Source organism: Puma concolor, chromosome B3, assembly GCF_028749965.1.
Source record: "Puma concolor isolate L17-30 chromosome B3, mPumCon1.1.hap2, whole genome shotgun sequence".
In the NCBI taxonomy this organism is placed as follows: domain Eukaryota; kingdom Metazoa; phylum Chordata; class Mammalia; order Carnivora; family Felidae; genus Puma; species Puma concolor.
The window spans coordinates 87,462,816-87,487,143 of record NC_141672.1 but is presented as its reverse complement, the minus strand read 5'-3'; the positions used below and the strand labels follow the sequence as shown (position 1 = coordinate 87,487,143).

The 24,328-nt window shown below is 40.0% G+C and overlaps 1 protein-coding gene and 1 pseudogene across 2 annotated transcripts in view; one reads left to right on the top strand and one right to left on the bottom strand.

Annotated features, from left to right (window-relative positions):
* MGA (MAX dimerization protein MGA) overlaps nt 1–24,018 on the bottom strand; it is a 172,350-nt gene extending 148,332 nt beyond the window's left edge. The window contains exon 1 of one of the 2 annotated variants that reach the window (XM_086710419.1): nt 23,868–24,018. The gene's annotated coding sequence lies outside the window, so the exon portion shown is untranslated. Of the gene's footprint in view, nt 1–23,575; nt 23,750–23,867 lie in introns of those variants that run through there. The other variant, XM_086710418.1, reaches the window with a different exon arrangement.
* Nucleotides 17,241–17,716, top strand: LOC112855612 (small ribosomal subunit protein uS12 pseudogene; annotated as a pseudogene).
* Nucleotides 24,019–24,328: the final 310 nt, after the last annotated feature.

Sequence of the window (24,328 nt, the reverse complement as noted above, 5' to 3'; positions counted from 1 at the left end):
GCTGCAAATTTACTCACCCACCTCAAAGAATGATCCTGTATGTTTCTGAAATTTTATTTCAATACAAAGTTTGTTAAATAAATGAATTCTTTTCATCTAACCTGTGTCCATTAACTGTCCTGATTTTCTTTTCATATATACATATATGTTTATTTATTTATTTTGAAAGAAGGAGGAGAGGGAGAGAGAGAATCCCAAGCAGGATCCACACTGTCAGTACAAAGCCCAAAACTCAAAAACCATAAGATCATGACCCGAGCCGAAATCAAGAGCCAGGCAGTCAAGCAGCTGAGCCACCCAGGCGCCCCTGCCTCATGCTTTTTTATAATGTTGATCTATTTTGAGTGAGAGAGGTATCCTGATTTTCAAGATAACCCACACAGTGGTCTCAAAAAGTCCCTTCATCTTTTATTTCCCATCATTTCCTGCCATAAATACTCCCCTTCGATCATACTTTATACTGATCTTGCTCAGTAGGTTAAGCAACCAACTCTTGATTTCGGCTCAGGCAGTGATCTCAAGATTCATAATAAGCTCAAACCCTGCATCAAGCTCTGCACCAGCAGCATGGAGCCTGCTTAAGATTCTCTCTTCTCTCTTCTCTCTCTCTCTCTCTCTCTCTCTCTCTCTCTCTCTCTGTCTCTGTCTCTCTGGGCCCTGGGTAGCTCACTGCGTTAACTGTCTGACTTTGGCTCAGGTCATGATCTCACAGTTCTTGAGTTTGAGCCCCCTATCAGGCCTTCTGCTGTCAGCACAAAGCCTACTTCGGATCCTCTGTCCCCCCTCTCTCTGCCCTCCCGTTTCTGTGCTCTCTCTCTCTCTCTCAAAATAAACAAACATTAAAAATTTTTTAAGAAAAACTAATTTTAAAAATTTTTAATGATTTGTTTAATGTTTATTTATTTTTGAGAGACAGAGCATGAGAGGGGGAGGGGCAGAGAGAGAGGGAGACACAGAAGCTAAAGCAGGCTCCAGGCTCCAAGCTGTCAGCAGAGACCCAACCCAGAGCTTGAACTCATGAACTGTGAGATCACAACCTGAGCCAAAGTCAGAGGCTTAACCAGTGCACTGAGCTACCCAGGCACCCCAAAAATAATTTAAAAAATTAAAAGAATATGCTCAGGAAAAAAAAAATATGCCAGGCAAACTCTTTCTTTAAAACCAAGTAATGATTTTATACTATGGTGATAGCAAAAAACAATGAAGCAATAAGGGAGGTTGCTTTAAACCTGGTTATCAGGAAAGACCTGAGAGGTGATTTAAATTGTGAACTGAATGACAGGAAGGAACCAGACTTGGAGAAGAACACTCAAGGCAAAGAGAAGGTAAGTCCAAAAGGCACTGAAGCGAAGACAAACAGCCCATTCAAAGAAAAGAAACAGCTTGTGTGGCTACACCTTAGAGAATGAAAGGAAAGGTGGCAGGAGGTAAGGTTGCAGAGATAGGGAAAGGTAAGATCATGTAGCATGTTGTAGACCACAACAAGGAATCTGAATTTTAGAAGCCATATTTTAACTATCTCATCTCTGTGCTTTAATTTCCACTCTCACTTCTTTGGGGGGCGGGGGTGGATCTTAAGTTTTTGTGTTCTTTTTTTAATGTTTATTTATTTTTGAGATAGGAGAAGGAGAGAGATGGTGAGCAGGGAAGGAGCAGAGAGAAAGGGAGACAGAGAATCCCAAAAGGTTCCCCACTGTAAGAGAAGAGACCTACTTGAGGCTCAAACTCCCGAACCATGAGATCATGACCTGAGCCAAAATCAAGAGTCAGACCCTTAACCGAATGAGCCACCCAGGAGCCCCTCCACTCTCACTTCTCAATTCCAGCCCTTACTGCCTCACTTCAGGACTATACCACTATAATAATCTCCTAAATCTTCTTCCTAATTTTAGCTTCTTCCCACTCTAAGCCATTCTTATCACTACAGCAAAATCAAAGATTTTTATAAAAGCAGTGTTACGCATTATCACTCTTCTGATCAAAAACCTTCCAAGGGCAACAAGATAAAAACACCCACTCCTTAGTCAGAAGCTCAAAGTTCCCACAGTGCCTTAATGCTCTCCCCTTCTCTAACTGTACCTTCTATCACACCCCTAAACAAAATCTCATTCTAGCCAAACTGCTCCCTGACACTACATGTGTTTCCCACCATATGACCTTAGTTCACAGCATTCATTCTTCCACCTCCCCAAACTTCATACCCTTGACTCTTCTCTAAATCACCATTTTTTTCTGCAAAGTTCTACCTAAGTAGGGAGCAAGAAAGAAGAAAATTCCCACTGAGGAAATAACAAGAAGAAAGGCACAGAAGCTTGAATATGTACATGATAATCACACACACAAAAATAGTGTCTATGACTAGGTAAGGAAGACATGGTGAGATATAATAGGAGATAAAGCCATTCAGCAGGCAGGGTAAGAATGCTGTGACCTTATGCAAATTATTTAACCTCTCTGGCTGTCAGTTTCTTCATGTGCAGAAAGAAAGCAGTAACAGTGCCCACGTCACAGTATTGTGGCAATTTATTCACTCACTCAGCAAACATTTCCTGAGCACTTACTCTGTATGCCAGTATTGTTCTATGAGATGTAGAAACAGCAGTGAACAAGACAGACAAAAATCTCTGCCCTGTGGTACTTAAATGTTAATAAAGGAAACATCATACAAGCAAAATAAATATATATGTTATCTAGTAATAAATGCTACAGAAACCAAAAAGAAAAGAGGAAAAGGGAAAAAAAGCAAGATTTGAATCAAGACATAGAAGAATTGAGGAAACAAGCCATGCAGGTCCAGACAGAAGACATCAGAAATGAAAGGGCATGATCAAGGAAAAACAAGGAGGCTAAGGAGATGGGCAGAGTGGAGGGTAAATGGTAAAAGATGGAGGTCAGAGAAGTTAAGAGGGGACCAGGTCAACATAGAACCCTACAGGCCACTGCAAAGATTTTAGCTTTCATTTTGCTAGAAATAGGAAGCCATTGGAGGGTTTTCAGCAGGACATAACCTGACTTTAACAGCATTTTAACAGTCATCTCTGATTTAACAGCAGCTGTCTAGCTGCTATTTTAAAATTATACTATAAGAAACCAAGGTCAGGACGAAGAGACCACTTAGGAAATTAAATTAGATAATGGCGCTTAACACAATGCCTGGCATAGAAGTAGGTTATTTTTCCAGGAATGGGGATGAATTTCTCACACCTTTGGACCAAACACTAGTAAAATAACCAGCTGAATTTAAAGCTGCTGACGTTTTAGTGTAAGGCAAATGTATCTCATAATCTTAAACTCATCAAAATTAAAACCTTTTGTTTAAGTTTATTTACTTCTTTTTGAGAGAGCGAACGAGCTAGCAAGAGAGGCAAAGACAAAATCCCAAGCAGGCGCCGCGCTACTAGCACAGAGTCCCACGCAGGGCTCAAACTCACAAACCATGAGGCGATGTCCCAAGCCAAAATCAAGAGTCAGATGCTTAACCAAATGAGCCACCAGGTGCCCCCAGAATAAAAATGTTTAAATGACAGACGCTTTTTATGATTCCCTATTTCCCATAAAGACAATGCAGAAGAAGTCTGATCTTATCCACATTTACCAGCATGCCACTCTAAAGGCAAATGTCATAAAAAAAAAAAAAAAATTTAAGGAGAATTTTACGAAATAAAGTATGCTTCTATATAAAAATATTTCAGCTTAACCGACTGAACCACCCAAGTACTCCAATAAATTAATATCATTGATCAGTGAAGTATTTCAGTTTTCCCTCAGTTTATTAGATTCCTTGGGATTACATATTGCTATAACTTTCTGACTAGGCCACCTAATCACTGACATAATTGTTTTAAATACATCAAACTTAATCATAGCATTGGTAATTTTTATGCATATTAATTCATAGAGGTTTTCCATTCCATTAATGTTACCTCCAAGAAAAATAACCTGCTCAAATGAGTTATTTAAAAATATTGTTATCAGTAGTAAATAAATGAAATATGTTCAAAAAAATAAAAAATATTTCAATCTGGAAAAATCTGCTATTTCAAATGGCACCAATATGGGTTACCTCTATTGATCTAATTGTCTTAAATTCTCAGAGGCAATATAAAATGCTGGGTGCAAGAACTGGCACTATTTAAAATAAAAAGGCAGTTATAACACCTTAAAACAACTGAAAAGTAACATCCAGTGCTGAAAAGCTTTCATTTTGAAAATGTATATACACTTAACAGCTTGGAAAACACTATGATTGACATTAACACAAATAATCCTGGTAAGAGGTCACCCAGCGGGGAGAAAGGTACACGTGTACTCTGACCTCTCTAACTCAGGGAGTACAACTTGAGACCAACTTGAGACTCTTATTTTCTCTATTTTCCCTAGAGAGAAAGGGCTCAGGGCTATAGGACTATCCCATTCCCATTCCTTTACCTTAAAATCTTCTAGTAACAAACACTTCAAGCTATCCTGGACTTTGTCTATGAAATCAAAACTCCACCAAAAAAAAAAAAAAAAAAAGACTCTACACCATAGGAATCCTGCCAAAACCACTAAAAAAGGCATTTCAGTTTGTAAAATGATTACATCACCATTTAGTGAGTGCTTACTATATGCCAAGCATTGTTTTTAGCACTTTACATTCTTAATCTCATTAATCTTCAGAAAGGCCTGAGGTAGATTTTATTATCCCTATTGTACTGATAAGGAAAGTGATGAGAATTTAAGCAACCTGTTAAGAGGCATTCAGACGGGGAGGGGGGGGGGCACAGTGAAGGGGTGGGTGGCCAGGGTGGGTGGCGAGCCTGGGCGGCTCAGTGGATTAAGCATCCAACTCTTGATTTCGGCTCAGGTTATGATCTCAAAGTCATGAAATTGAGCCCCTCGTAGGTCTATGGGTGCAACGACAGTCTACAGAGCCTGCTAAGGATTCTCTCTCCCTCTCTCTCTGCCCCTCCCCTCTCAAAATTAATAAATAAAAACTTCAAAAATTCTGAAAGAAAATGACTTCCAACCTAGATTTCTATTATTCTATCTTCATGAATGGTAAAGGTCTATGATCAGGGTCATCAAACTACTTGGCCTAGTGTTTGTTTGTTGGTTGGTTGGTCTAATGTTTGTTTTTGTAAATAGTCTTACTGAAACACAGCCATGTTCATTCATTTATGTATCACCTATGGGTGCTTTTCTGATACAAGAGAACAGTTGAAATGTTGAGGCAAAGACCCTCTAGCCCATAACGCCTAAAATATTTACTATCTGGTCCTTTACAAAAAAAATTTGCCAACCCCTAGTCTATGAATATAAAAATCAATGACAACCAGGAAAATGGAGGGCCTATAGGAGTTGACAAGAATTTGAATATAATGTTGGGAAATCAGAATAAGACTATAATTCGCATTTTCCTGGGAAAAAACAGGTTTGCAATGTCACTTGAAGACAGTGCCCAAGAGATCAGTTTCTGATTTTTATCCAGGTACTTACCTCCTGCCTTTTCAGGAATTCTGAAGAAGGCCCCTAGGAAACATATAGTCATCATTAAATTATTTGGAGAATAATTGTAAAATGTGTAAATTTCCAGAGGTTTTATTTCTTTTATTCTCTGGCTACCCATCTTTTGAATTTTTTTTTTTTTTTTTTAAGTAAGCTCTATGTCCAATATGGGGCTCAAACTCACAACCTCAAGATCAAGAGTTACGTGCTCTACCGACTGAGCCAGCCAGGCACTCCAAATGTTCTACTACTTATTACCACTTCTAGTGAAAGTGAACAGGGAAGACAAAAATACATGAAAGGCAAGCTGGCCAGTTCTAGTGTATCAGCAAGTAAACACACTGGGGAAAGAGTTAGCAATTCTTATAAAATGTATTAGGAAAACTAAATTTTTTCTCTTAAAGATTTTATTTTCAAGTAATCTCTATATTCAACATGGGGTTCAAACTAACAGTCCCAAGATCAAAACTCACATATTCTGAGTCAGCCAGATGCTCCTAGCAAAACTAAAATTTTAAATACCAACAAATTAAGTTCAATATAAGCCAACAGTGGGACACATCTGCAAAAAACTCTACAATGGAGGTATGGCATCCAGATTCTGAGAGGAAATAATTCCTCTATATGCTAAACCGGCTTGCCTAAATCTGGACTAATATACTGTTTGGGGCATCATCTTTTTTAACGTTTATCTTATTTTTTTATGTTTTATTTTATATTTGAGAGAGACAGAGAGACAGCATGAGCAGAGGAGGGGCAGAAAGACAGAGACAGGATCTAAAGCAGGCTCCAGGCTCTGAGCTGTCAGCACAGAGCCCGATGTGGGGCTCAAACCCACAAACCATGAGATCATGACCTGAGCCAAAGTCAGACCCTTAACCGACCGAGTGACCCAAGCGCCCCTTTTAATGTTTACTTTTGAGAGTGAGAGAGAGCGAGTGCGTGTGTACACACACAAGCGGGGGAGGGGCAGAGAGAGCGGGAGACACAATCTGAAGCAGGCTCCAGGATCTGAACTGTCAGTGCGACCCGGGGCTCAAACCCACGAACTGTGAGATCATGACCTGAGCTGAAGTTGGACCCTTAACTGACTGAACCACTGAGGTATCCCTTGGGGCATCATGTTTTAAGAGGACCAAAGGAGGTCAGTAAAGGTGGTGAGAATATGCAGAACCTACAATGTATTAAACAAAGACTGAAATCATTGAGGGGCACTTGAATGGCTCAGTCAGTTAAACGTGGGACTTTAGGTCACTATCAGGTCACTCACTCAGGTCACCCAGGTCACTATCTCACGGTTTCTGAGTTCCAGCCACAGGTGAGGGTCTGTGCTAACAGCTCAGAGCCTGGAGCCTACTTCAGGTTCTGTGTCTTCCTCTCTCTCTGCCCCTCCCCTGCTCACACTCTGTCTCTCAAAAATAAACATTAAAAAAGTTTTTTTTTAAATCATTGACAATTTTCTTAGTTTTTTGTTTTTGTTTAATTTTAATAAGCATTACCAGAGCATTAAACATTAAAGCCATTAATTCATTAAATAATTAACAAGTATTTATTGAAAAACTACTATAGGCCAGGAACTGTTCTGGGACAAAAATCCCTCACCCTCTTAAAGCTTACTTTCTAGAGAGGAACACAGAAAATAAAACAAGAAATAACTAATTTCAGGTACCTACAATCTTACCACTAACCATAACTCTGAATTTCCATATGCACATATATATTTTTTTATATATATTTAATTTTTTCATAATTTAAAGCAATAATCTTGGCACTTGGGGTTCTACTCTTCATTTACCATTAATTTGAGAACATATTTTCCAAGTTGCTACAGAGCTTTTAATTTGTATTTTTTCTTTTTCTTTTTTTTTTTTTTTTTAAGGAGGCTTCAAGACAGTGTGGTGCTTGAACCCACAACCCCGAGATCAAGAGTCAGATGCCCTATCAAATGAGCCACCTGGGCACCCCTGTTTTTTCTACTTTTAATACTACAACTTACTAACTATTCCTCTATTCTTTCACACATGTTAGTTATATCCAGCCTTTGCTGTAAGTGCAACAAAGGACCAGAATGGCCATCACTTCCTTCTCCAGAGGAATGTGGGCAGAATAGGCAATGAGCTGTTGGTTTTGCAGCAGGATGAAAAAATTGATAGTAGCAGCCCACAACATTAGGACTAACATGCTTAAATAAGAAAGAAACAAGCCATATCCAATCACTCCAGGCAAAACCTCAAGTATAAAAAGAATTTGTGTTGAGGTGAGAGTAGGAGACCTGGGCTCTCTTCAGAACACTGCCTTGCTATTGGTAAGGATAGAATCCTGTGGCATGTGAGAGTGCACCACCAAGCCCAGAGGAACTTCCTCAAATTCCTGGAAAGTCTATGCAGAACCAACAAATCGACACCCAAAAATCAGTCATGAGCCACTGAACAGTCCACAAGAATTTGCAAGGATTTGATGATAATTGGTCTCAAAATCAAAAATGATTTTCATTATCACTGCCTAGAAAATTTAAGATGTGAGAAGATAATTTTTTTTACGAAGAGAATGTAAAAGGGTCATTTGAAGGATGTCATGGAAGCAGGAATAAAATATTCCATATGCTCTAGAGGGTCCTGGAATGGAAGTCTCTGGATGGATGATTTCGTGTCAGTACAAGGAAAAATCCCTGACCTCTAAAACCACACAATAATAATACAAGTTTCATCACAAAGTGGTAAGCTATCACCAGATATATTTAGCAAAAAGGGACTGATTGCCTTTTGTGGCTTTGTAAAGAAGACTTAGAATCTGACTGGGGTTTTTTGTTCTTGTTCTTTACCCGGATCTTCAATTCGGTTTGTTTCGTTTTATCAAAGTTATCCATGAACAGAGACTAAAGAGGTAAATACATACAATGGCTTTTTACAAAAGTCAGTTATCTTCCACTACAACAATTTCCCAATTCCCAGGGTCAAATTTTCAACTTTCATGGCTGATTCTTTTGGTATACACCTCCTTATCATTACATGCTTTTTTCTTCTTTTCTCCAGTTTTAGGCACTATTAACTTCCCACCATATGAGATCTAGCGCTCCTTCCTCTTCACATCTCCATGTACGTGCACACTTCCCATTCCCTAGTCTTCCCAATATAATTATATAATGCTAATTAAATCAACACTCAAGGTTCAGGGGCCCCTAGTGGGGCTCATTCAGTTAAGCATTCGACTCTTGATTTCAGCTCAGGTCATGATCTCACAGTTCATGGGCTCGAGCCCCAAGACTGGCTCTGCACTGACAGCATGAAGCCTGCTTGGGATTCTCTTTCCCTCTCTCACTGTCCCTCTCTGCTCTCTCACCTCCTCTTTCTCTCTCTCAAAATAAATAAACTTTAAAAAAAAATCAAGGTTCATATAAATCCAAATCAAAAGTAGGCACGCAGTATACTTATTAGGCTAGGCTACACAAAGAGATCCCCAATTACCAGTCTGGTGAGTGAATATTCAGATCATTAATTAAGCCAGTTCCCTTCCAGAGTCATCCCAAGACTGAGGCTGACAGCAATTCTATCTTGAATACAAGGCTTCCGAGGCTGTCCCAGATGTTAAATCCCATATAGCCACGGGAGGCAAACAAAAGAACACATGAGGGAGGTCAGGCCCACTACCATTCACATTCCACTAGAGAAAGTAAGTCATGCGATCTAATCAAACTACAATAGTGATTGGGGAATTCTGACTAGCTGTGTGCCCCCGAAAAAGGGAGAGCAAATTTGAGTACATAGTTAATGGTCTTTGCCCCATATACCATGATTACTTTTCTTCAAAAATAGTGAAAAAAATTGGAATGGACCTTAGAAACAGGTGGTAGAGGAGAGGAAAGGAAGAAGGGAAAATAAATCAGTTAACTAAACCTAAAGGAAGGTTAATGAACATTCCAAAAAAAGGAGAGAAAAATTATAGGACGCCTGGAGGGCTCAGTCAGTTAAGCATCCAACTCTTGGTTTTGCCTCAGGTCAAGATCTTGCAGTTTTGTAGGATAGAGCTCCTCATCAGGCTCTGTGCTGACAGTGCAGAGCCTGCTAGGGATTCTCTCTCTCCTGCTCTCTCTGCCTCTCCCCTGCACACACACTCCCTCTCTCAAAATAAATCAACTTTAAAAAAGAAAAAAAAAAAAGGGAGGGAGGGGGCACCTATGGGTGGCTCAGTTAGTTGAGCAACCAACCTTGGTCAGGTCATGATCCCGCCATTTGTGGGTTCCAGCCCAACACTGGGCTCGCTGCTGTCAGAGAAAAGCCTGCTTTGGATCCTCTGTCCCCTCTCTCTGCCCCTGCCCCACTTGCGCTCTTTCTCTCAAAAACTAAACATTAAAAAAAAAGAGAGAGAGAGAGAGAGAGAGAGAAATTAAAAGGTGATTAATTTATTCAAGAAACATTCTCCTTTTGTTATGTACCACTCTCCACATTAAGTATAATAGACAACATACAGACTAATTGCAATGCAGTATCCTCAATTAGATCCTGGAACAGAATATGGACTTTAATAGAAAAACTAATGAAATCCAAGTCAACTCTGGAGTTTACTAACAGTGATATAACAATATTGGTTTCTTGGTTTTGACAAATGTACCACAGTAATGTAAGATGTTAACATTAGGGGAGGGGCGCCTGGGCGGCTCAGCTGTTGAGCATCCTACTCTTGATTTCAACTCAGGTCATGATCATGCAGTTTATGAAATGGATCCCTATATCAGGCTCTTTACTTACAGCACAAAGCCTGCTTGGGATTCTCTCGATCTCTCTCTCTGTTCCTTTCCATTTGCACTTCTCTCTCTCTCTCTCTCAAAATAAATAAACAAACATTTAAAAGAAAAAAATGTAAACATTAGAGTAAATTGGGTGATGGGTATACAGAAATCCTGTATGATCTTGGCAACCTTTCTATAAATCTAAAATTATTCCCAAAAAAGTATTTTAAAACATCAGTAATAATGGTTCAACCACTGCAGTGCCTCAAAAAATTAAGCAATATGATTCAACAATTCTACTTCTAGATATACACTCATAACAATTGAAAACAGAGGGGGAGGGGCGCCTGGGTGGCGCAGTCGGTTAAGCGTCCGTCTTCAGCCAGGTCACGATCTCGCGGTCCGTGAGTTCGAGCCCCGCGTCGGGCTCTGGGCTGATGGCTCAGAGCCTGGAGCCTGTTTCCGATTCTGTGTCTCCCTCTCTCTCTGCCCCTCCCCCGTTCATGCTCTGTCTCTCTCTGTCCCAAAAATAAATAAACGTTGAAAAAAAAAAAAAATTAAAATAAAAATAACCTATTAAAAAAAAAAAAAAAAAAAAAAAAAAAGAAAACAGAGGGGGGCCTGGGTGGCTCAGTCAGTTAAGTGTCCAACTTCAGGTCATGATCTCACGACTTGTGGGTTTGAGCCCCGTGTCAGGCTCCATGTGGACAGCTCAGAGCCTGGAACCTGCCTCAGAGTCTGCTGTAAACAAAAAAAATGTGGTATCTACATACAGTGGAATATTATTCACCCTTAAAAAGAAATTCTAACACATGCTATGACACGGATGAACCCTGAAGACATTAGGCTAAACGAAATAAGGTAGTTCCAAAAGGACAAATATTTTGCATGATTCCACTTATGGGAGGTACCTACAGTAGTTAAATTCATAGAGACAGAAGTAGAATGTGGTTTCCAGGGACTGGAGGGAAAGAACAGTAAGCTAGTATTTTCTGAATACAGAGATTCAGCTTAGAAAGATGAAAATTCTGGAGACGAATGGTGGTGACTGGTTGCACAACAATGTGAATGTACTTAATGTAAAAAATCTGTACATTTAAAAATGGTTACTGGGGTGCCTGGGTGGCTTGGTCGGTTAAGCGTCCGACTTCGGCTCAGGTCATGATCTCACGGTCTGTGAGTTCGAGCCCCGCATCGGGCTCTGGGCTGATGGCTCAGAACCTGCAGCCTGTTTCAGATTCTGTGTCTCCCTTTCTCTCTGCCCCTCCCCTGTTCATGCTCTGTCTCTCTCTGTCTCAAAAATAAATAAACGTTAAAAAATAAATAAATAAATAAATAAATAAATAAATAATAAAAAATGGTTACAATGGTATATTTTATATATATTTTACTACAATTTAAAAAAAAATACAGCTGTATATGAGCACAATGACAGAGGTTTGAACAAAATATTTCCATCACCAGAAAAAGATCTAAAACAAATTGTGACTTCACTGAGATTACGACATCTAAGGTAGTTTTGAGCAAAACAGTCACATTAGAATACAGAAGGTAGGAGGTACTGAGTAAGACACAGGCACAGCAAGTTTGGTACACTAGAGCAGGGGTCAGCAAACTGCAGCCCTATAAGTCATGTTCTCCCATGGGTTTTTGTACAGCCCACAAACTAAGAATGGTTTTTACATTTTAAATGGTTGAAAAAAAGTTAAAATAAAATTTTATGACATGCAAGAATTAAATGAAATTCCAATCTCAGCGCCCATAAAGTTTTCCTGGAACACAGCCATAATCATTTGTTTACATGTTGTCTATGGCTGATTTCATGCTACCACAGCAGAGTTGCATAGTTGTGACAGAAACAATAAGACCCACAAAGCTTAAGGGGCACCCAGGTGGCTCAGTTGGTTGAGCATCTGACTTCAGCTCAGGTCATGATCTCACAGTTCATGAGTTCAAGCCCCGCGTCAGCTGTCTGTGCTGACAGCTTGGAGCCTGGAGCCTGCTTCAGATTCTGTGTCTCCCTCTTTTTCTGCCCCTCCTCTGCTCATGCTCTGTCTCTGTCTCTTTCTCAAAAATGAATAAACATTAAAAAAAGTTTAATATTGGGGCGCCTGGGTGGCGCAGTCGGTTAAGCGTCCGACTTCAGCCAGGTCATGATCTCGCGGTCCGTGAGTTCGAGCCCCGCGTCAGGCTCTGGGCTGATGGCTCAGAGCCTGGAGCCTGTTTCCGATTCTGTGTCTCCCTCTCTCTCTGCTCCTCCCCCGTTCATGCTCTGTCTCTCTCTGTCCCAAAAATAAATAAACGTTGAAAAAAAAAATTTAAAAAAAAAAAAAAAAGTTTAATATTATCTTGCCCTTTAGAGAAAAAGTTTGCCAACCCCTGTCCACAGGCCTGAAAGTAGTACATGTAGTACAGATAAATCAAAGCTATGAGGGAGAAGCATGGCAAATGACATAAACTATACAGTAGCAGGCTTCATGTACTAAGCTAAAGAATCTGAACTTGTCTCAACTTGATTCCGTTTATTCTGAGAAGTCACTGAAGAACTTGTGTAGAGACTAATCTGATTAGATAAACCTTATGGAAAGACAATAGCCACTTGCTTTTAAAGGTATCTAAGTTATTCATTTTATTTACTAAAAGAACAAAACTTTCCACTAAAACAAAAAGGCATAAAACAAAATAAGCCTAGATGCATATCAGTAAGGTTAACAGTGATAGCATATTAAAAATTTTTATCTCCTGGGGTGCCTGGCTGGCTCAGTCGGGAGAGCATAAACTCTTGATCTCAGGGCTGGGAGTTGAAGCCCCACGTTGGATGCAAAAAATAAAATATTTTTAAAACTTTTTTTATTTCTTTCTTTGTGTTTATCTAGGTTTTTTAATTCTTCAAATCTGAATTATAAAACTGCTTTTGTAATCCAAATACAAAAAATCAGTATTTTTAAACTCCTATTCACATACCCACAAAATTTGTTTCCTATGTTCTATAATCTTCTCCCCACCTTTAGATAGAAAAATACGTCTAGGAAAACCTACACATAGAACAACTATTAAAGTATGCCACAGTCACACTTATAAAGGATAAACGACATTCTACCTTTTTCAAATTATGTATAATATTTGCTTTGCAGACTTGAAAAAATAAAATGTTTGAATCCAAGTACTGGCAGGACAATCTCTTTCAACATAGGGCTTTTGTTATATCCAACAAAGAGCCAAATCAGTATCTTAATGAAACTAAAAATGTTAAAGGATAGGAGAAAATGCAGAGTTTGAAAATCAAAATGTTGAAAACTGATGCAAGATACGACTGCATATAACCCTGAGAATATAATTATGTACTTAAGAAATGCAAACTCCTTGATTTATACCCCAGTACTTTGCACTTAATGATACACCGCTTGTTAAGATTATTTTTTAATGTTACGTTTCAGTTCTTCCACTAAGTTGTCAGATATTCATGTGCAGAGAACCATGTCTTTTATTTCTTTTGTGAGTCCCCCACAACACCTCATACAGTGCCCATATATGGTAGGTGTTCAATACATGCTTAGGACTGAATGACAAAATAATTAACCCTACTTTGAGCTCACAGACTGAAACCCTCACACCTACAATTTACACCACTAAGCCTCCCTCTACACAACAGTTTAATGGACATTCCTGGGGCGAGTGCTGCTGATTCTACTGGATTTTTACATTAGGCTTCTTCCTAGCAAAGAGCTCAAAGTACACGTGTAATGTTAAAATAGAATTCCTGACTACTGAGAAGGTGGGTGGGAAAGTAGGCAAGTGAAGGAAGAATCTATTATAAAAGCTCGCCTCCAAAGAAATAAGCATTATTCAGCCCTAGAGATTAAAACATTCCTAAAATGTCTCTGAATTAAGACTTCTGACACCATTTCATTAAACTTTGTACTAGCTAAATTCTATCACAATATCATTAAAACCAAAAACTGACCATTAAAAAAAAATCCTGAAAATCTCAGCTAACAATCTATACTACTGTGCATTATAAGATCTAGTTGTAATTATTTACTCTTTTCCCAAAACAAAACTTCCAATCTTTTTCAAAGCATTATGATTGAACATCTACCACAGGTTAAGCACTGAAAAAAAACAAATGAATAAAAAAAAAACAGTCAAAATATCAACTGATTTTGTGATCTGCTATAAATTAAAGTACCAACGACAGAGCTGAAGAAGCACCATGCAGCGAGGAGACAACTTCTGCGGAAATTACCCACCAAATTTAAGCTGGACATTGAAGACTGAGCAGGAGTCTGAGGCAAAAAGTAAGGGGAGAAAAGAGTACTCCTGGCAAATGCAGGGCTATACACAAGCAGAGCACACTGGGCATGGCAGGATATGGAGGGAGAGGGAGAGTTAGACAATGATGGGTCTGGTATGAAAGCTATGCAAGTTGGAATTTATGCTCCCAGGTAATGGACACAAAGTGGAAATCTTCAGGTGACAAAAATCTGCAGAATCAGTTCATAAAACAGAAAGAGGTCATATTACAATCATCTTAAAGGCATGATTTAATACTGTACCATATAGACAAAGCTGAGTATTGTGATGAAGATACAAAAGAAATCTAAGTATAACTTATTCCTCTGTCCATGCTTTCAACAGTCTCAGGGCTCAGTCACTGACCCTCTTTACTCCCTGCCTGATCTTATGAGACCCATATTTTTAAAACACTATATACAGGGGTACCTGGGTGGCTCAGTCGGTTAAGTGTCCGACTTAAGCTCAGTCATGATCTCACAGTTTGTGAGTTCGAGCCCCGCGTCGGGCTCTGTGCTGACAGCTCAGAGCCTGAAGCCTGCTTCGGATTCTATGTCTCCCTCTCTCTTTCTGCCCCTTCCCCACTCATGCTCTGTCTCTGTCTCTCTCTCAAAAAGAAATAAACATTAAAAAATTAAAAAAAAAAAAAACCCACTATATACTGATGGCATCCCAAATGTATATTATATTCACAGACCTGACTTTAACTCTAAGCTCCAGACTTAAACAGTCAACTGCTTCCTCAGTGGTTATTACTAGATATCTAGTAATATCTCAAACTCAACACTATCCAATTCAACTCTTCATAGTAAACCCCAAACTAACTCCTTCTAGTTTTCACCTCTGTACATGGCACCAGTTGCTACAGCTAAAAAATTTATCATCTTTGACTCCCTCTTTCTCTCACCTCCCACAACTAACCTATCAGCAAATTCTATTCGTTCTACCTTCAAAATGTACCCTGAATCGGACCCCTTCTCACTGCATCACTGCCTCCCTGATCCAAGCCATCATACTGCATCTTACCATTCCAGTGACTTCCTATATGGTCTCCTACTATCCCTCTTATCTCTATAGCAGTCAAAGTGACCTTTTTAAAACATAAATTAGGCTGTGTCATTTTTCTTTATAAAACTGTCCAATGAATCCCATCACACTTAGAATGAAATACAAAGCCCTTCTGGTGTACCAGACTCTATACCATTTGAAACCACCAACTACCCAGTATCATTTCCTACCACTGTATCCCACCACCACCACTTCCAATTATTACTCCAGCAAGAATCTCCCAACTATAGCACACTAGCCTTTTCGCACTTCCTCGAAAATCACAAACTGATTCTCACCTCAGTCTCTGTATTAGTATTCTCTCACACCATTTGAAATGATCCACGGTGGTATGGCACACTCCTTATCATTCAGGTCTCTTTATGCTCAAGCCTTCATATTATGCTCAAGCGTTCAGAGATAATGTAGAAACATTACCTGACAACCTATCTAAAAGAACCATCAAACCCACCACCACCACTCACTATTCTCTCATAATATTTTCTTCACAGCATTTTTATAATATCAGAAATCATATTATTTATTAGTGTCTAACTAGAATATAAATTCCATGAGAGAAAGGACTTATTCACTGTTCAATCCTTAGTATAATCATTGGCATACGACAGGGCTCATTATTTGTTGTTGAATGAACAAATTAACTTAATTGGTCTAATCTTAAGATTTTTAATTTATTTTTTATTCTGAGAAAGAGTATGCAACCAGAGGAGGGGCAGAGAGAGAGAGAGGGAGAGAAAATCCCAAGCAGGCTCCACACCATCAGCACAAAGCTCCATGCAGGACTTGATCCCACTAATCAAGAGATCACAACCTGAGCTAAAACAAAGAGGCGCTTTACCGACTGAGCCACCCAGGTGCCCCTGATCTTATTTATATTTTTCTCCTGTCATGCATAACTAATTGCTTCCCCACTTTTGGATTTAGATCTATTTCACGATTATCAGGCTTTTCTTCCTAGAACAGAGATATAAAATAGTTTAAAGACTGTTCAAACAAGCCATACTATACTAATGCCTTTAATTCCTTTCTATAATTAGCCCTGTCAGCAACTTGTTCAGTTATTTTGACTATAACTTCCATTATCCTCTTTCTACATTATCAGAATTTTCAATGTACTGATTATACATGCTATAAATATTGACAGATATAAAGAAGGTTATAACATTTTTTGCATTGCAAGTAACACAAGTTGGTTTTTTGTTTTGTTTTGTGTTTTTTTTTTAAGAAAAAGTACAGAAAAAGAAATACAGAAAAGCAAACATTTGAAAAACAAATTCAGGAGTGCCTGGGTGGCTCAGTCAGCTAAGTATCCAACTTCAGTTCAAGTCATGATCTCACAGATCCTGAGTTTGAGCCCCGTATTGAGCTCTCTCCTGTCAGGATGGAGCCTGCTTTGGATCCTCTGTCTCCCTCTCTCCCCTCCTCCACTCATTCTCAAAAATAAAATAAACATTAAAAAAACGTATTTCAAAATATGCTTTAAAAAAACTCACAGGCAGGTGATGAAGGTCAACACCAAGAGTAATAAGTCATGCTGATAGTCTGTACTCTAACCCCAATCAATAATGAGAAAAATACCAAACCCCAAATGAGGGACACATTACAAAATACTGACCAGTATGCCTCAAAACTGTCAAGATTATCAAAAATAAATTCTGAGTTCTTTTGCTCAGGCCCATGGCACTGGCAGAATGGGCAAATGTCATGGTCTTCATACTGCCAAGAAGCTCCATAGCCACAGATGGGATCAGAAGTGGCATGGTAAACAGTACAAGCAAGCCCATTTGGGCACAGCCCTGCAGGCCAACCCTTTTGGAGGCACTTCCCATGCAAAGGGAATTGTGCTGGAAAAAGTAGAGGTTGAAGCCAAACAGCCAAATTCTGCCATCAGGAAGCATGTCAGAGTCCAGCTGATCAAGAATGACCAAAAAAAAAAAAAAAAAAAATCACAGCCCTGTACCCAACAATGGTTGTCTGAATTTTATTGAAGAAAATGATGAGGTTCCAGTTGTGGGATTTGGTCACAAAGGTCATGCTGTCAGTGACATTCCTGGATTTTGTGTTATGGTTGTCAAAGTGGCCAACGTCTCTCTTTTTGCTTTGTACAAAGGCAGAAGGAAGAATCAAGATGATAAGTTTTGATAGTAAAAACATGACAATAAATTTTCATATGCCAAAAGACAGTCTGAGAAGCTATCATAGCTAAAAGGATCTCAAAGAGACATAATTACTCAAAGTATTGTGGCTGTGTAATGGTGCTAAAAGGCAATAGCTTCCTGTGGACTCTCTGGAGATGCCTTGGAAGATCAAGCAATCAGCTTTGTTCGCAGTGAAGCTATAGCCATCTTGATAGCACATTCCTTATTTGTTTTCACTTTTTCCCTACCTCATTTCCTTTTCCCCTCTCACACCTTCTTCCCTGGAATTTCATCCATTAATAAAGAATTAGTATACCAGCATTATCAACAATAGCCAAATTATGGAAACTGCCCAAGTGTCCACTGATTGACAAATAGATAAAGAAGATGTGAGGGGCACAGGGGTGGTTCAGTTGGTTGAGCGTATGACTTCCGCTCAGGTCATGATCTCACAGTTCGTGGGTTCGAGCCCCAGATAGGGCTCTGTGCTGACAGCTTGGAGCCTGGAGCCTGTTTCGGATTCTGTGTCTCCCTTGCTCTCTACCCCTCCCCCACTCATGCTCTGTCTCTGTCTCTAAAAAACGAATAAACCTTAAAAAAAAAATTTAAAAAAAGAAGATGTGGCATACATACACACACGCACACACACGCACATGATGGATATTACTCGGCCATAAAAAAAAGAATGAAATCTTGCCATTTATGATGACATGGATGGAGCTAGAGAGTACCATGCTAAGCAAAATAAGTCAGTCAGAGAAAGACAAATACCATATGATTTCACTCATTATGTAGAATTTAAGAAACAAAACAAATGAGGGGCATCTGGCTGGCTGAGTCAGTGGAGTATACAACTCTTGATCTCGGGGTTGTGAGTTCAAGCTCCACACTGTATGTAGAGACTAATTAAATAGATATTTAAAAAACAAGAACAAATAAGCAAAGGAAAAAACAAAAAACAAGAGACAGGCAAACCAAGAAATAAACTCTTAAACTACAGAGAACAAGCTGATGGTTACCAGAAGGGAAGAGGGTGGGGATGGGAATAGTTAAATAAGTGATGAAGTATTATGATGAACACAGGGGTGATGTAAGGAACTGATGAATCATTATATTGTAACTATTATTACACTGTGTGTTAGTTAACCAATTGGAATTTAAATAATAAAAAGCATTGGTACATTAAAAAACTTTTTTGTGTGGTATCCTGGAATAGAAAAAGGACATTAGAGGGGCACCTGAGTGGCTCAGTCAGTTAAAAGCCCAACTCTTGGTTTAGGCTCAGGTCATGATCTCACAGTTTCTTAAGTTCAGCCCCACATGGAGCTGTACATTGGCAGCATGGAGCCTGCTTGAGATTCTCTGTCTCTTTCTCTCTGTCCCTCCCCAACTCATGCTGTCTCTGTCTCTCTCAAAATAAATAAATAAGCTTTAAAAAAATACAAAAGAAAACAAAACGTCATTAGATAAAATTAAAGAAATCTGAGGCACCTGGGTGGTTCAGTCAGTTAAGTGTCCAACTCTCGGTTTTGGCTCAGGTCACCATTCCATGGTTCCTGGGTTCGAGCTCAGCTGATTTTAGCTCGGGTCATGATCTCAACAGTTTCTGGGTTCGAGTTCGGCACTGAACTTGGGTTCATCAAACTTGGGATTCTTTCTCTCTCACTTTCCTTCTGCCCCTCCCGTGGTCGCACACACACACACTCTCTCTCAAAATAAATGAATAAACTTAAAAAAATAAAAACTAAAGATGTGCCGCCTGCGTGGCTCAGTCATTTAAGTGTCCAACTTTAGCTCAGATCATGATCTCACAGCTCGTAGGTTCCAGCCCCATATCAGGCTCTGTGCTGACAGCTCAGCACATGGAGCCTGCTTCAGATTCTGTGTCTCTTTTTTCTCTCTCTCTCTCTGCCCCTCCCCAGTTTGCACTCTGTCTCTCTTAAAGTTAAATGAACGTTAAAAAATTTAAAAATGACATCTTATACTGCAAACTTTAGTTAATAATAAATCAATATTCATTGGGGTTCATTTTTTATAACATATATACCATACATAAGACGTTAACATAGAAAACTGGGTGTTGGATATATGGAAACTACATTGTCTTTAGTTTTTCTATAAATCTAAAACTGTTCTAAGAAAATGTTTATTCTTTTAAATTCATACAAAAACCCTACCAAGCAAATGAAATCACCATTACTTTACATTTGAAGTATGCCATTTTAATTTTTTTTAATGTTTATTTATTTTTGAGAGAGACAGACAGAGCATGACCAGGAGAGGGGCAAAGAGAGAAGGAAACAGAATCTGAAGCAGGCTCCAGGCTCTGAGCTGTCAGCACAGAGTCTGATGCGGGACTCAAACTCACTGTGAGATCATGACCTGAGCTGAAGTCGGATGCTTAACCAATGGACTTAGCCACCCAGTCGCCCCTGATGTATGCCAGTTTATTATTTTTATTTTTGACAGAGACAGAGTGTGAGCTAAGTAAGGGCAGAGAGAGAGGAAGAGACTGAATCCAAAGCAGGCTCCAGGCTCTGAGCTATCAGCACGGAGCCTGATGCAGGACTTGAACTCACAAACTGTGAGATCATGACCTGAGCCGAAGTCGGACGCTTAACCAACTGAGCCACTCAGGCACCCCTGATATATGCCATTTCAGACTTTTATGTAAATTTTAGACTTGTAGACACATATAGGCATAATCCTACAAAAATGTGATCATACTGCATATAATTTCATAACTTTTTTTTACTTAACAAAATATATGCTTTTAAGTCATTAGATCATGCCTATTGGCTATAAGGTATTTTCCTCTATAAAAGTACCATATTTACTTAACCAATCCCCTATTATTTAAGTTTTTCCAGATTTTAGCTATTATAAAAAATACTACAAAGACAACTCTTAAATAAACACCTTTACAAACTTACAAATTAACCAAGAAGAGAAGCTGGTGAGTCAAAGGGCACACAGGTTTTTAATGCTTTCAATAGGGATAGCCAAAATGCCCTTCAAAAAGGATATTCAAAGATAAATATGCACTAACAGTAGCGTATGTGTGCAAATTTCCTCACTCCTATGCCAATACAGTATTAATAGTTTATTACATACATGCAAACCTGCCAGACTAAGTGGGGGAGAGTGGAGCAAGTTGTTCTGTTACTTGTTTATATATGAAAAATGTTTTTATCTTTATTATTTTCATTTCTCTATGTATGTGATCTAGTCACGTCTTTTGCCCATCTACTAGATATATTAAGATTATACTTGTAAGTCCAACACATGATGCAAAATTTCCCCCCCACCATCTGCCTAGCATTGCTCATCATTGGATCCCCTACACCTGAGAAAATGCCTGGCACATGGTAAGCACTCCATAAATATGTTAAACCAATACTAAGCGAATAAATTTGTCTTCATAATGTTTTTACCAATTACAGATTGTTAATTCAAACAATATCCACCATTTTATGGATTCTGCCTTTACAGTCATGCTTAAAACAGCTCATCCCATTTCAAGATTGGAAAAATGTTTACCCATTTTTTTAAAGTAGTAATACTCTGACTTCACTTTTTTTTTTTTAAGATTTTATTTTTGGGGTGCCTGGGTGGCTCAGTTGGTTAAGTGTCCGACCTTGGCTCACAAGTCATGATCTCACAGTTCATGGGTTAGAACTTCACCTCGGGTTCTGTGCTGACAACTCAGAGCCTGGAGCCTGCTTCAGATTATGTGCCTCCCTCTCTCTCCCTCTCTCCCACTTGTGCGTGCGTGCTCTCTCTCAAAAATAAACACACATTTAAAAAAAAATTATTAAAGGTTTTATTTTGAGGTAATCTCTAAACCCAACATGGGGCTCAAACTTAACAACCACAAGATCAAGAGTCACATGCTCTACCAACAAAGCCAGCCAGACGCCCGACTTCACATTTTATATTTAAATATTTAATTCGTGGATTTCATTTACATTTTAAGATTCCATTTTATTTTCTTTTCAAACAGCCAAATATTCCAACACAATTTTGAAATTCCTTCTCAACTAATGTGAAATGCCATCTTTATAATACTAAATAGCTTTATATACTTCTAAATTTATTATTGTTTCACTACTCTATTCCAGACCTACTGCTGTTTTATCATAGTTTTATTTGTATAATCACTAGTACAAGTCCCCCCCCCCCCACACACACACACACTTTACTTTCAAAATGATTCTTACTTTACAGATTCATTCTTCCAAATGAACTTTATAATCATTCTGTCAAATTTTCAAAAGGTAATACGGTTGGAATTCTGTGAAATTACCAGCCATATGAGCTAGTTCAAGTTAATCTCTGTCACTATTTTCCTTGTTGGTAAAATGGAGAAAATAGTACCCACATTATATAGGTTTGTTAACAAAAGTAAATGAATCAAGATATATAAAGTATTAAGCTAAAAAGATGTTAATTATCATAATTGTTCAAAAATGGTAACTACTGTTATAAAGATTACTCAAAAAAGGTTTTCCAGATTGTGCTCCCACAAAATTCAAAGGCCCTTTAAGATACATCAAAGGGTAGGACAAAACATAAGAAGTGATATGAAAAATACATAATTAATGTCTGCCTCATTTCATTAAAGCCCTGACCCTTGGTAAAATGAAGAGCTGGGAGCGAAAACCATGAAAAACATCAAAGGCTGGTGGCAAGGAAGCCTCAACAATTTTACAAATATTGGCCAACCAAGTGGAGAAGACGACTTCTAGGTCCTTCTAGTCAGTCTTATGGGGCATTAGCAAATCCCTTCTAACTACTGGTTTCCAAGCTCCACAGTTAAAGAACAATACTACTTACCTCTTGATTTCTTTCCAGGAAACACAGAGACTAGCCCTCTAAAAGACAGACTACTTTTCAGATGACTGAGTGGGAAGGCACAGAGTATAAATGCAACTGATAAACATGGACAAATATGCCCAAAATATTACAAGAAATTACCTCCAGGTTTCCTACATCACTGCAGTAATGGAAGGGATAGTGTGTGTGTGGGGGGGGGGGTTCTTCTTGTGGGGAGACAGGCTCCTCTCATTTCGTTGTTAATTCTTTTGTTATCTGCATAACACTGTGGGATTAGGCAGAGGTCACATACCACAGGGAGGACTTAAAAAAATCCTACACAGAATACAAATGAGAAAATGGAAGCCGAGAATGGCAACAGGACTTGATCATTACGAAAGAAGCCAAAGGCCTAGACGCCAGAACCCCTAATTCCCAGACCACAGCTCATTCCACTACACCATACAGCCTCTCGCCGACGCTTGCCACGCTTCGAAGTGGGAGGAGCAAAAGCAGACGGATCAGACCGCAGCAAAGACGCTAAAGAAAACCACAGGTCGGCTCAGTCAAAGGCACGTGACTGGCCACGCCTCTCCCCTACCACCCTCCCCCTTCCCCGCGCCAGCAGCACGCGCTGCCAACCTCGTCATGTGACCTTCACGCGGCCCCAACGCTCCCCCTGCTAGGCGACTCTTTCCAGCAGCCATTTTGCCGAGAACTTGTCGTCCGTGCTCACAGAAGGGCAGGACGCCACGAAAACCCGTGGCCAGATTTTACAGGCTGCACACGCGCTTCGAAAGAGCGCTCGCGCCGTGAGGACTGAGCCGAACCTCATTGAACACGTCGCACCCCGGGGCGCCGGGGAAAGCTGTGGGTGCGCCTCAGCCTGCGATTGGCTGTGGCGTCCACGTGACGCCACTGCCCCCCCATTTTCCCCTACCCCCCCCACAAAAACACCCAAACAGACTCTTAACACCTCGCGCCAAGTACACGCCACTGGGCGCGTGGGACCAACGGGGCGCGTGGCAACTAAGGCGCCTGCGCGTACCTGCCAGGGCCGACCGGAACGGGCCCACGCGCCGCTCGGCTCACGGGTCCCGGAATCCTCGCGCTGCCGGACCACCCGGCTAGTCATTGGCTGCCAGGTTTGGTCACGTGTTTAGCTCAGGCCCACCCCTAACCGCTAATCACCTGGCACCGTGCTCGAAGCGGCGCCGAAAGTCATTCGCACGCGGAAAGGGAGGGTAGTTACAGGACCTCCTTTTTCGCCGCTTTGGAGTTACGTTCATAAAGGGGAAACGAGAAAGCCGGGTCTCAAAACTAAGTAAGCTCACACCTACCGGTTTAACTTCGCGTGCCTCTCCAGGAGCCGAGAACCATCGCCCTTGGGCGCTCCCCGATGCACGCCGGGATACGTCTGGCGCCCCTCAGTGTGCTGCAGAGCATGCCGGGAAAGGCACCTCTCCCGATTTCCTGGCTCTCACCTCCAGGGTGTTGCTTTCATGTCCCCTTGAAAGCCTGGTTCTTGGGCTGGGAATGAGGCGACTTCAGTTAATTATGGGAATGTGACTGGATGTGAAGAGGCACTCTCCGTGTCCCCTTCCCCCACTTGTTCCCTTTCTGTGGTCTTGGGGAAACCGCTTAACCTTTCTTCATGGAGCGTGCATTTAGTGCCTGCTGAGTGCTTTTGTGAATAATGCAAAAAACAAACACACAGTGAGAGTACTTGCCTACAATGAAACTACCAGCTTTTTATGGTCAGTGGAGAGTAATGCTAATTTAAGTAGAACTTAACTGCAAA